The sequence below is a fragment of the Sorex fumeus genome, unplaced genomic scaffold (assembly GCF_029834395.1).
Source record: "Sorex fumeus unplaced genomic scaffold, SorFum_2.1 ptg000032l, whole genome shotgun sequence".
Classification (NCBI taxonomy): Eukaryota; Metazoa; Chordata; class Mammalia; order Eulipotyphla; family Soricidae; genus Sorex; species Sorex fumeus.
The window spans coordinates 8,031,331-8,043,926 of NW_026606089.1; the positions used below are offsets into that span (position 1 = coordinate 8,031,331).

At 40.0% G+C, this 12,596-nt stretch overlaps 1 pseudogene; it reads right to left on the minus strand.

Annotated features, from left to right (window-relative positions):
- Window positions 1–575: 575 nt before the first annotated feature.
- On the minus strand, window positions 576–676 carry LOC130025907 (uncharacterized; annotated as a pseudogene).
- Window positions 677–12,596: the final 11,920 nt, after the last annotated feature.

The following is a 12,596-nucleotide window of genomic DNA, read 5'->3' on the forward strand; positions in this document are numbered from 1 at the left end:
TTACTTCCCTTAAAGAAAATATTTCCTTGCTGAGCTTCAGTCTGTTTGATCTATCGAGAAGTGACAAAGAAGTGTTGAAATCTCCTTCTAGTATTGTGTTGCTATCAATGTTTTTCTATAAGTCAATTAGAAGTTGTTTTTAATATTTTGCTGGTCTGTCATTAGGATCATATACATTGAGGAGGGTGAGTTCTTTCTGATGTACATATCCCATGATCATTAAGAAATGACCTTCACTGTCTCTGATAACCTTTAGCCTGAAGTCCATGTGGTCTGATACTAGTATGGCCACTCCAGCTTTGTGAAGGTGATATTTTCTTGAAAACTTGTTTCCCAGACTTTTACTTTTAGCCCATGGGTGCTTTGATTGTTCAGACGTGTTTCTTGCAGGCAGCAGAATGTTGGTTTCAGTTTTCTAATTCATCTTCCCATTCTGTGCCTCTGAATTGGCACATTTAGTCCATTGACATTGAGAGAGATTGTTGTGATGGGGATTTGTGGTCTCTTTATGTAAAATTTTTGTACTTGTGGGGATTGTCTTAGCTTAAAGTAGACCTGTTCATTCTTCTTGCAACAAAAATATGGAATGCTTTACAAGTTTGCATATCATCTCTGTGCAAGGACCAAGCTCATCATTTTATCATTTCAATTTTAGTATATGTGTTAAAGTTAGTAGGAGTTAATTTTTCCATATTTTTCTCTTCTTATTACTTTGAGTGTTGTCCTTCCTCACTCCTATGGCAGACAATGATTCCTAATCAAGGAATGTATTTCAAAGCAGCATGAATAAATAGATTTAGAACTTTAATGTCCCAGAAAGAAAAATATGGTTTTTACCATATTATCTTTTACCATACCCTAGGCATCAGTTTTACAAAATAATTCTTTTGGAAGATGGTATATGAGTTTGTTTAATTTCGTTCCCTGAAACCTTAATTGAGACCATTAAACTACAGCCTTTTGCTGTTCTCACCTCAGTCCGTTGTACATCTCCAGGAAAAGGTGGATGGTGTTGTCTGCATTTTGACCACCTTGAATGTATGTAGGATTTTTCTCCTGAAGGAGGAGGTGAGAAGCATATTGATGATTTCATTCCACCTTATTACAAGTTCAACTTGAACGGAAGGTGAGACTCATGTGGCTCCTATAAAGGACAGAACAAAGGGTCTCAGTGAAGTTTAATGGCCAACACACATTAACAACATAGATGACTCATAGTAACCTGTGTGCATCTTTGTGTATAGTGAGTTTCATATCTACTGATAGTGAATCTCAGTCATGACACATGGGCAAAACGGATCTGTAATTAAAAATCTAGTTCTCTGTGCCACAAGCCTACAGCAAGCATCATCCTCAATGGGGAAAAACTGAGAGCCTTCCCTCTAAGATCAGGGACGAGACAGGGATGCCCACTCTCTCCACTGCTGTTCAATATAGTAGTGGAAGTACTTGCAATAGCGATTAGGCAGGAAAAAGATATTAAGGGCATTCAGGTAGGAAAGGAAGAAATCAAGCTCTCACTATTCGCAGATGATATGATACTCTACTTAGAGAACCCAATAACGTCCACCAAAAAACTCCTAGAAACAACAGACTCATATAGTAAAGTTGCAGGCTATAAAATCAATACCCAAAAGTCCATGGCTTTCCTATATGCAAACAGTGAGAGAGAAGAAAGCAACATGAAAAAAACAATCCCGTTCACAATTGTGCCCCAGAAAATCAAGTACTTAGGAATCAGCTTAACTAAGGAAGTAAAGGACCTGTACAAAGAAAACTACAAAACGCTACTTCAGGAAATAAAAGAGGACATGAGGAAATGGAAAGATATCCCCTGCTCATGGGTCGGGAGACTTAACATTGTCAAAATGGCAATACTAGCGAAAGCATTGTATAAATTCAATGCAATCCCTATAAGGATACCCACGACATTCTTCAAAGAAATGGAGCAAACACTCCTGAAATTTATATGGAACAATAAGCCCCCACGAATAGCTAAAGCAATTCTTGGGAAAAAGAAAATGGGAGGAATCAACCTCCCGAACATCAAACTGTACTACAAAGCAGTAATAATTAAAACAGCATGGTACTGGAACAAAAGCAGAAATGCAGACCAATGGAACAGGGTTGAAAACACTGACATCTCCCCTCAATAATATGATCATCTAATCTTTGATAATGATGCAAGTAATGTGAAGTGGAGTAAGGAAAGCCTCTTTAACAACTTGTGCTGGCATCACTGGACGGCTACATGCAAAAAAATGGGCTCAGAACTCTGCCTAACACCGTGTACAATAGTAAGACCAAAATGGATTAAAGACCTCAACATCAGACCAGAAACCATAAGGTACATTGTAGACAAAGTTGGCAAAACTCTACATGACATTGAAGCTAATGGTATCTTCAATGATGCCACGCCACAGGCCGAGCAAGTGAAAACAGAGATAGATAAATGGGACTACCTAAACAAAGAAGCTTCTGCACCTCCAAAGAAACAGTGACCAAAATACAGACAGTCTACAGAATGGGAAAGGATATTCACCGAATACACATCTGACAAGGGGTTGATATCCAGGATATACAAAATAATGGTTGATCTCCACAAGAAGAAAACATCCAACACCATCCAAAAATGGGGCAATGAAATGAACAGAAACTTTCTCAAAGAAGAAATCCGAATGGCAAAAAAGCACATGAGAAAATGCTCTACATCATTAATCATCAGGGAGATGCAGATCAAAACCACAATGAGATACCATCTCACACCTCAGAGACTGGCCCATATTCAAAAGAACAAAAGCAACCGATGGTGGCGTGGATGTGGCGAGAAAAGGACACTCCTTCACTGTTGGTGGGAATGTCCACTGGTTCAGCCCTTCTGGAAAACAGTATGGATGATTCTCAAAAAATTAGAAATTGAGCTCCCATTTGACCCAGCAATACCACTCCTGGGAATATATCCCAGAGAGGCAAAAATGTATAGTCGAAGTGACATCTGCACTTGTTTGTTCATTGCAGCACTCTTTACAATAGCCAGAAACTGGAAGAAACCTGAATGCCCAAGAACAGATGACTGGTTAAAGAAACTTTGGTACATCTACACAATGGAGTACTATGTAGCTCTTAGAAAAGATGAAGTCATGAAATTTACATACAAGTGGTACAATACGGAAAGTATCATGCTAAGCGAAATGAGTCAGAAAGAGAGGGATAGACATAGAAAGATTGCATTCATCTGGGGGATATAAAGTAACAAAGTATGAGATTAATACCCAAGAATAGCTGAGATCAGCACCAGGAGGATTACTCCATAACTTAGAGGCTAGCCGGGTATCCTAGAGGAAAGGGCTGTTCAGATAGAGAAGGGAGCACCAAATAAAGGATGTTTGGAGGATCCTCCCAGGAGGGGAGATGCATGTCGAAAGTAGACTATGGACTGAACATGTTTGCCACTCAATGCCTCTTTTGCAGACCACAACACCCAAAAGGAGAGAGAGAACACAGGGGATTGCCCTGCCACAGAGACAGGGGGGATGGGGGGATGGGGGTGGGAGGGATATTATCCATGGTGGTGGAAAATGGGCACTGGTGGAGGGATGGGTATCTGATCATTGTATAATTGAAACCAAAGCACAAATAATTGTAAATCTACAACTGTAAAAAAAATAAAATAAAATAAAGGGGAAAAAAATGCAGGAAAAAAAATCTAGTTCTCTGAGCAGAGTGGGGTTTCTGACATGATTGAACAAGTGTGTAGTAATTTATTACTAAGCACATAAGTATTTTCAATGATGTGTACTTTTTGATCTAAAATTAATTCCAATTATGTCTAAAACAACAGTCTCCTGATCTCGCACCTGGGTTTTCTCACTGCGGCACCTTGGAGGTGGCTGGGTGAGATTCCCTCACTGCCCTGAGCAGAGCCCCGGCAGCTGAAGACCTCTGCAACCAGCCATAGGTACGCTTAAGACCACTCTTCTCAAGCTTCAAGGAGCCTCTTGCATGAAGGAACTGGAAGAGGAACCCAAATGTGCGGGACCGGGGGATGAGACCTCCATGGCTGCTCAGATCAAGACTGTGCCCCCTCCTTCCAGATCCCCCATCTTCTAGTAATTAAGTGTTACAACCACGAACTACCCCTGGATCCATGTAATGCCATCAATAGCCAACATCCAGAGACTGGATCTTATTTAGAAGATAGCAACTCTGATTGTCCAGTTCTCACTCTTAGAGAACCTGGTAGGCTTCTGCGAGTATCTTGCCCGCATGGTGGAGTCTTTGTTTCTGGTCACTGTTTCTTTTGAGGTACATAAGCTGCTTAATTTGAGATAGTCCCCTTTGTTTATCTCTGTTTCCAGTTGCTTGGCAAGTGGCGTGTTATATTTGAAGATACCTTTAGCTTCAATGTCCTGGAGGGATTTGCCGACCTTGTCATCACTGTACCTGCGGGATTCTGGTGTGATGTTGAAGACTTTGACCTATGTTTATCTGACTTTTGTGCATGGTGTTAGGTAGAGATCTGAGCCATTTTTTTTGCATGTAGCTGTCCAGTTTTTTCTGCACCGTTTGTTTAGAAGGACTGTCTTGAACCACTTCACATTTCTTGCTCCCTTATCAAAGATTAGATGATTATATATTTGAGGGTGTGTGTCAGTATATTCAATCCTTTTCCATTGGTCTGCAGCTGAGCCTTTGTTTCAGTCCCATGCTGTTCTCATTATTATCGTTTGTAGTAGAGTTTGAGGTTGGGGAAGGTGATGCCTCCATCGTCTTTTCCCCAAGAATTGCTTTAGCTATTCGTGTGCGTTTGTTGTTCCATGTGAATTTCAGGAGTGCTTGATGAATTTCTTTGAAGAATGTCATGGGTATCTTTATAGGGATCAAGTTGAATTTTTACAATGCTTCTTGGAGAATTGCCATTTTTACAATGTTAATTCTCCCATTCCATAAGCAGTATATATGTTTCCGTTTCCTCGTGTCCTTTCAAATTTCCTATTGTATAGGTCCTTTACCTCCTTAGTTAAGCTGATTCCAAGGTTCTTGGTTTTCTGAGGCACGATTGTGAATGGGATTGCTTTTTCATGTCACTTTTTTCTCGCTCATTACTTGCATATAAAAAAGCCATAGACTTTTGGGTATTGAGTTTATAGCCTGCAATTTTACTATAAAAGTCTATTGCCTCTAGAGTTTTTTCGTAGAGATTTTAGTATTCTCTAAATATAGTATGATATCTTCTGTGAATAGTGAGAGATTATTTCTACCTTTCATACATGAAAACCCCTTAATATCTTTTTCTTATCTATTTTCTATTCCAAGTACTTCCAGTACTACATTGAACAGAAGTGCCAAAATGAATTTTTATTTAGCACATTCTGTCTGTAAATTTCTATGCTAAGAACGTTGGAAGAAACAGTGATATCTTAGTAATTTACAAGTAAATTATGAAGACAGATAATTTAAAAGAATTTCCTTGTATAAATTTCCAAAATGTGTAGCTTTTATTAAATATATTAAGAATAAATCGTAGGTCTTGATTATACCATGAAGATTAATTTCCTGTTAGAAGTTACCCTTCTAAAATGCAAGAAAGAGGCACATTTTGAAAATGTTGATTATTCGTTCATTCATTCAATGAATATTTGTTAGTCTGGTTGTGCAGTGCCTGCAGGAAGTCAACCTGTACCCTCAGGTGAGTGCATCAACAGTCTGATGGTGTCTTCATGCTTCCAGATAACCTCAAATGGCCACTGTGCCTCTGGCTGGCTCCCAACAACTCAGGACTATGTTTTCCGAGAAATTAAACTCCCAAAAGATATGTGGGAGCCATGTTAACAAACCACCCCTGGCTCAGCTATACAAGCTAATGCATTGGTCTTGTTTCAGAGACCCATAGACAAATCTGGAAGATGTCAACAGCCACAGTTAACCTTGGAACTGCAAAAGGCTGAAGACACTAGGGTAAATCAGAGGGAGGCAGGTTAGTTTGGTGCCCACCCAAAAAGAACCCAGTGAAGCCACTTTCTCCCACAATCCAAAATCGCCACCATGCCCTCCTCTGGTTTCCACCGTCTCAGGATGGCTCTCACTGAAACATAACAGCTGAAAATTCAGATATGTGTGTTTTGTGACTGAAATCTGCAGGCTTTCCCTGGGCAGGATGGGCATCCCACAGCCACTGCCCTGTACTTATGGAAGCCTCAGCAGTCATTTCCATACCTCAAAGCTACTCCAACCTTACCTTCCTGATAAAAATGCTAAATTCCTTGAACAAACATGATGACCTCTTAGTACCTGTATGAGACCCTTAATGCACAAAATAAAAAGGAGACAAAGAGAAAGAATTAAAGATCCTGCCATAGAGACAGGCTGGGTTGGGGGTAGTTTGTTGGGGGATGGTTTTAGGGAACCAGGAATATTGGCTTTGGGAAATGTACACTAGAGGAAGGATGGAAGTTGGATCGTTGTATGACTGGAAGCAAATTATGAATAGATTTGTAATGGTCTATATCACAGATATTCAATAAAACATTAAAACTACTGATGGAACTTTAAAATCCAGCATAACTATTTTTGTGTTCTCTGTAGGAAAAAAATGTTACTCACCTGTGTGCCAATAGCTTGTTGAAAGCTAAACCCAAAGATATATCAATGACTGTCTTTGGCATGAATACTGTAATTGCAGCTATGTTATGTTTTAGAATCAGTTCGTGGACAAGACGTCAAGAGGAGCAGTGGCAAAGTGCATCAATGTTGAATGGATAATGTTTCAGGAGATTGCAAGGGAGATGGGAAGATTTGGCATGAGTAAAGGGAAGAAACAGAAGAGTGAAGTACTAATAAGTATCATGAGAAAAATGCAAGGGAGGACATTTCCTGGCAAGTGTCACACTCTATTGAGCTTTGGGTGAGGATAAGTATTAGAAAGTATCTTCCCCATTTAGTGATAAAAAGGTTACTTTGATGGGTATATTTAAAATTTACTTTAACGATTAGAATCACTAAGAGGTACACAGTTACAAAGTTGCTCATAATTGAGTTTCAGTCATCTAATGTTCTAGAACCTTTCCAGTATATTGGGGCATTTTTGAAGGAATATCCCTGGTGCGAAGACTAGGGCATCTGAATCTTAACACATTTCACCAAATATATGATCTGTACTCACATGATTTACACTGTCTCCCCTGCTCTTTGATTTATGTTTTCATGCAATATTTCCTTGTGAACCTCACCTCAATTGAGGCTCCCTATTTAATACAAGCACATGTTTCTGGGGCATTACATTATTTTTGGTTGCTGGGAGAGTCTGTTAAAGCAATGCTCAGGAGGTGTGGGGGCCCTACAGACAATTCTCAGAAAACGTGGCCATGGTGCTTGGGGTCCTCCGAGGCTATACAGCCTTTGATACTCTGGCAATCATGTGGTGCTGGGAGTCAAATTGAGTGCATGTGAGAAAAGTTCCATAAGCACTACACTATCTCCTGCGGCCCTGGGTATTAGATTTATGTCAGCATTCTGAGGTCCTCCCTTTTGTCAGAAAGCAGAGACTTGTGCAGGAGAAAGTGGAAGAGACTTTAGGGTTTAGCTAGGTTGACTGGGTAGCTGGTGATACCATTAAAATTGGAACATAAAGTAAAAATAAAACAAGAGCCCCGTGCCTTTTCCTGCTGAACTCGACATCCTCCACAGGGGGACACCTGCGGGGAACACCTGCAGCAGCTCCTTGGGACTGTCCATCACCTAATCAGCCCCTCCCCTCCCGGTGGGTAGGGGGAGCACAAGCCAGTTCCACCACTCCTCACCCCCAGCCCCCCGCGTTTTCCTGCAGAACTGGACACCCTCCAAATGGGGACACCTGAGGCAGCTCCATGGGATTTTCCATCGCTCCTCCTACATTCCAGGATCCTGGGTGGGAGTGACCCTGGGATGGGCCAGGGGCATGGCCACCACATAGGGAGTGTGTCCCGCCAGAAGTGGGCGTGTCCTTCTCCTGCGTGGCCAGCCGCAGTTATATTTCCCAATCTGGGCACTCAGGACTTTCATCTCTCACTTTGTCGCCTAATACCGACTAAAAATTTCTGACCACCTCTACTAGAATACAACAACATTCCACTCGCCTACTCCATTTATAACAAAAGACCTGTATGAAATGTGCTGTACAAGCTCAAAAATGAAAAGTACCTCCTCCAAAGCGCAAATCTCCACACAAGGAGAATATGAAGAAAAGAAAAATCCTCAATCGAGGTTGTCCACAATTGCGCTCTCATTGATAAAGAATTCCAGGATAAAATGCAGAGGGTGTTGAAGGATCTACTCAAAGAATCAATGGAAGAGATATCCAATGACTAAAATAAGAAATGAAAGAAACAATAGAACAGAGAGCCAAGAAAATACAGGAAGAAAAGAGAACAGAATTTTAAAAAGCTACAAAAAGAAGAGTCACAAATAAAGGATTCAGTGGATGAAATTAAAAAGTCAGTAAGTGCCCTTAGCAATAGGATAAGTGCAGCTGAAGAGAGGATGAGCGAGCTTGAAGATGAGCAACAGAACTCCCACTGGGAAGAACAAGCAATAGGAAAAGACCTCAAAATGGCTCTAAGGAGAATCAGAGACCTAGGGGATGACGCCAAGAGGAACAACATTAGAATCATTGGAGGACAGGGAAACAACCCCAATGAAAAAGCTAGAGTATAAGAAACCATTGCTGAAAAGTTCCCAGAGTTAAGGAAAGCAGACCTCCAGTTCCAAGGAGCCAGAAGGGTACCAGCTAAAGGAGACCCCAGAAAAAACACTCCAAGCATATCATAGTCATAACGATGGATGCTGTGGACAGAGACACAATATTACAAGCAGCAAGGTCAAAGAAGGAATTACATACAAAGGAGCACCCCTTAGATTCACAGCAGACCTATCAGTGGAAACCCTCCAAACCCGAAGGCAATGGTTGTATATAATGAAAAAATTCAAAGAAATGAACGCCTCACCGAGAATACTCTATCGAGCTAAACTCTAACTCAAATTCGATGGGAAAGATACACAACTTTTTAGATAAACACAATCTCAGGAATTTCATACACTCAAAACCAAATCTAAAAGAAGAAGTAAAGAGGCTCCTGTAAGATAAGAAGGAAAACACGTGTTAATCAACTCCTACAGGAAGATGGAACAAAAGCCCATGACAATACTCTCCCTTAATGTCAATGTCTAAATGCACCTACCAAGAGACACAGAGTGGCAAAATGGATCCAGGAACTGAAACCAGCATTCTGCTGTCTACAAGAAACTCATCTGAACAATCAGAGCAAACACAGACTCAAAGTGAAAGGATGGAAAACAATCCTTCAAGCAAACAGCTCCCTCACAAAAGCTGGGATGGCCATACTAATATCCGACAACATTAATTTCAGGCCGAAAAAGATTAGAAGGGACAGCGAAGGCCCCTTTCTCTTCATCAAGGAATACATTCCACAGGAATAAATCATAATCTTAAATGTATACGTACCTAATGAAGGAACAGCTAGATACTTAAAACAACTGCTAACAGATTTTAAAGAGGACAGTGCTAGCAACACAATAGTAGATGAAGACTTCAACATCGCCTTATCACCTCTGGATAGATCAACAAGAACAAAACTCAGCAAGGAAACATTGGCTTTGAATGAAGAAATAGAAGAGAAAGGACTTATAGACCTACACAGGGCTTTACACCCCCCAAAGAAAGAATACACATTCTACTCCAGTGCGCATGGAACATTTTCCAAAATCGACTATGTGCTAGGCCACAAAACATACCTCAATAGAATCAGGAAGATAGAAAGAGTATCAACAATCTTTTCAGACCATGATGCAGTGAGTGTAGATGTGAATCACACACAGACACGGACAACCAAATCGAACACCTGGAAACTAAACAAGTCACTGCTGAACAATGTGTGGGTCAGGAAGGACGTCAAGGAAGAAATCAAATGATACCTGGAAACAAATGAGAACGAAGACACGAACTACCAGAGTTTATGGGATGCAGCTAAACCCCTATTAAGGGGAAAATTCATAGTTCTGCAAGCATATCTAAGGACGGAAGAAAAGATGCACATAAGCAACTTATTTCACAGCTCAAGTTCTTATAAAAGGATCAAGAAAAGGATCCTACATCGGGCAGAAGGAAGGAGATCTAAAACTTAGAGCAGAAATCAACGACATGGAAACCTAAGAAACAATCCGAAAGATCAATGAAACCAAGAGCTGGTTCTTTCAGAAAATAAACAAGGTAGATAAAACACTAGCAACACTCACAAAGAAACAGAGAGAGAAAACACTAATAAACCGAATCAGAAATAAAAATGGAGATATCACAATGGAAACCAAAGAAATTCAAAAGATCATCAGAGACTACTTTGAAAGTCTGTATGCCAAGAAAAAAGAGAAGTTAGAAGAAATGGATAACTTCCTGGATTACTATAATCTCCCAAAGATGAGTCAAGAAGATATAAAATACCTGAATAGACCTAGTCACATAAATGAAATTGAAAGTGTAATCAAAATTTTTCCCAAAAACAAAAGCGCAGGTCCAGATGGATTCACTACCGAATTTTTCCAAACATTTAAAGAGGATCTACTGCCCGTCTTTCTCAAACTTTTCCAGGAAATTGAAAAAACAGAAACTCTCCCAAACAGTTTCTATGAATCCCATATCTCTCTAATACCAAATGGAAACAAAGACACCATGAGAGAAGAAAACTACAGGCCGATATCACTGATGAACCCGGATGAGAAGATTCTGAAAAATACTAGCAAATAGAATTCAACAACTCATCAAAAAGATCATACACCATGACCAAGTGGGATTCATCCTGGGCGATGCAAGGATGGTTTAACATTCGGAAATCAATCAACATAATTCATCATATCAACAAAGAAAAGATAAAATCATATGATCATATCAATAGATGTAGAGAAAGCAATTGACAAGATCCAGCATCCGTTTATGATGAAAACCCTCGCCAAATTAGGGATAGAGGGGACTTACCCCAATATAGTTAAAGCCAGCTAGCACAAGCATACAGCAAGCATCATCCTCAATGGGGAATATCTGAGAGCGTTCCCACTAAGATCAGGAACAAGATAAGGATTCCGACTCTTTCAACTGGTGTTGAACATAGTACTGGAAATACTAGCAATAGCAATTAGGCAAGCAAAAGAGATTAAGGCCATCCAAATTGTTAAGGAAGAAATCAAGCTCTCACTATTCGCAAATGATATGATACTATACTTAAAGAACCATAAAACCTCTACCAAGAAACTCCTAGAAATAATACACTCGAGAGTAAAGTTAAAGGTATAAAATAAATACCTAAAATTCCATGGCTTTACTATACACAAATAGTGAGAGAGAAGAAAATGACAAGATGACAAAAATCCCATTCACAATTGTGTGCCAGAAAATCAACTAACTAGGCATTAATTTAACTGGGCAAGTAAAGGAACTGGACAAAGAAAACTACAAAACGCTGCTTCTGGAAATAAAAGAGGACACGAGGAAATGGAAAAATATCCCCTGTTCATGGATCTGGAGAATTAATATTGTCAAAATGGCAATATATCCAATAGCACTGAACAAATTCAATGTGATCCCTATTAGGATACGCATGACATTCTTCAAAGAATTTGAGCAAACACTCCTGAAATTTATATGAAACAATAAACCCCCACGATGAGCTAAAGCAATTCTTGGGAAAAAGAAAATGGGAGGAAATAACCTCCCGAACCGCAAACTTTACTAAAAGTAGTAATAATTAAAACAGCATGATACTTGCTACATGCATAGCATACTTTTTCTTAGATTTTTTGATTTTTCTAGGATATATTGATCATCTTTTTTTAAATTTTTTTTATTAGTGAAACACCATGAGGTACAGTTGTAGATTTACAATTTATTGTGCTTGGGTTTGATTATACAATGATCAGACACCCATCCATCCACCAGTGCCCAATTTCCACCACCATGGATAATATCCCCCCACCCCCATCCCCCCATCCCCCCTGCCTCTGTGGCAGGGCAATCCCTGTGTTCTCTCTCTCCTTTTGGGTGTTGTGGTCTGCGAAAGAGGCATTGAGTGGCAAACATGTTCAGTCCATAGTCCACTTTCGGCATGCATCTCCCCTCCTGGGAGGATCCTCCAAACACCCTTTATTTGGTGTTCCCTTCTCTATCTGAGCTGTCCTTTCCTCTAGAATGCCCAAATGGCCACTAAGTATGGAGTTATCCTCCTGGTGCTGATCTAAGCTATTCTTGGGTATTAATCTCATATTTTGTTACTTTATATCCCCCAGATGAAAGCAATCTTTCTATATCTATCCGTCTCTTTCTGACTCATTTCGCTTAGCATGATACTTTCCATGTTGTACCACTTGTATGTAAATTTCATGACTTCATCTTTTCTAAGAGCTACATAGTACTCCAATGTGTAGATGTACCAAAGTTTCTTTAACCAGTCATCTGTTCTTGGGCATTCAGGTTTCTTCCAGTTTCTGGCTATTGTAAAGAGCGCTGCAATGAACAAACAAGTGCAGATGTCCCTTCGACTATACATTTTTGCCTC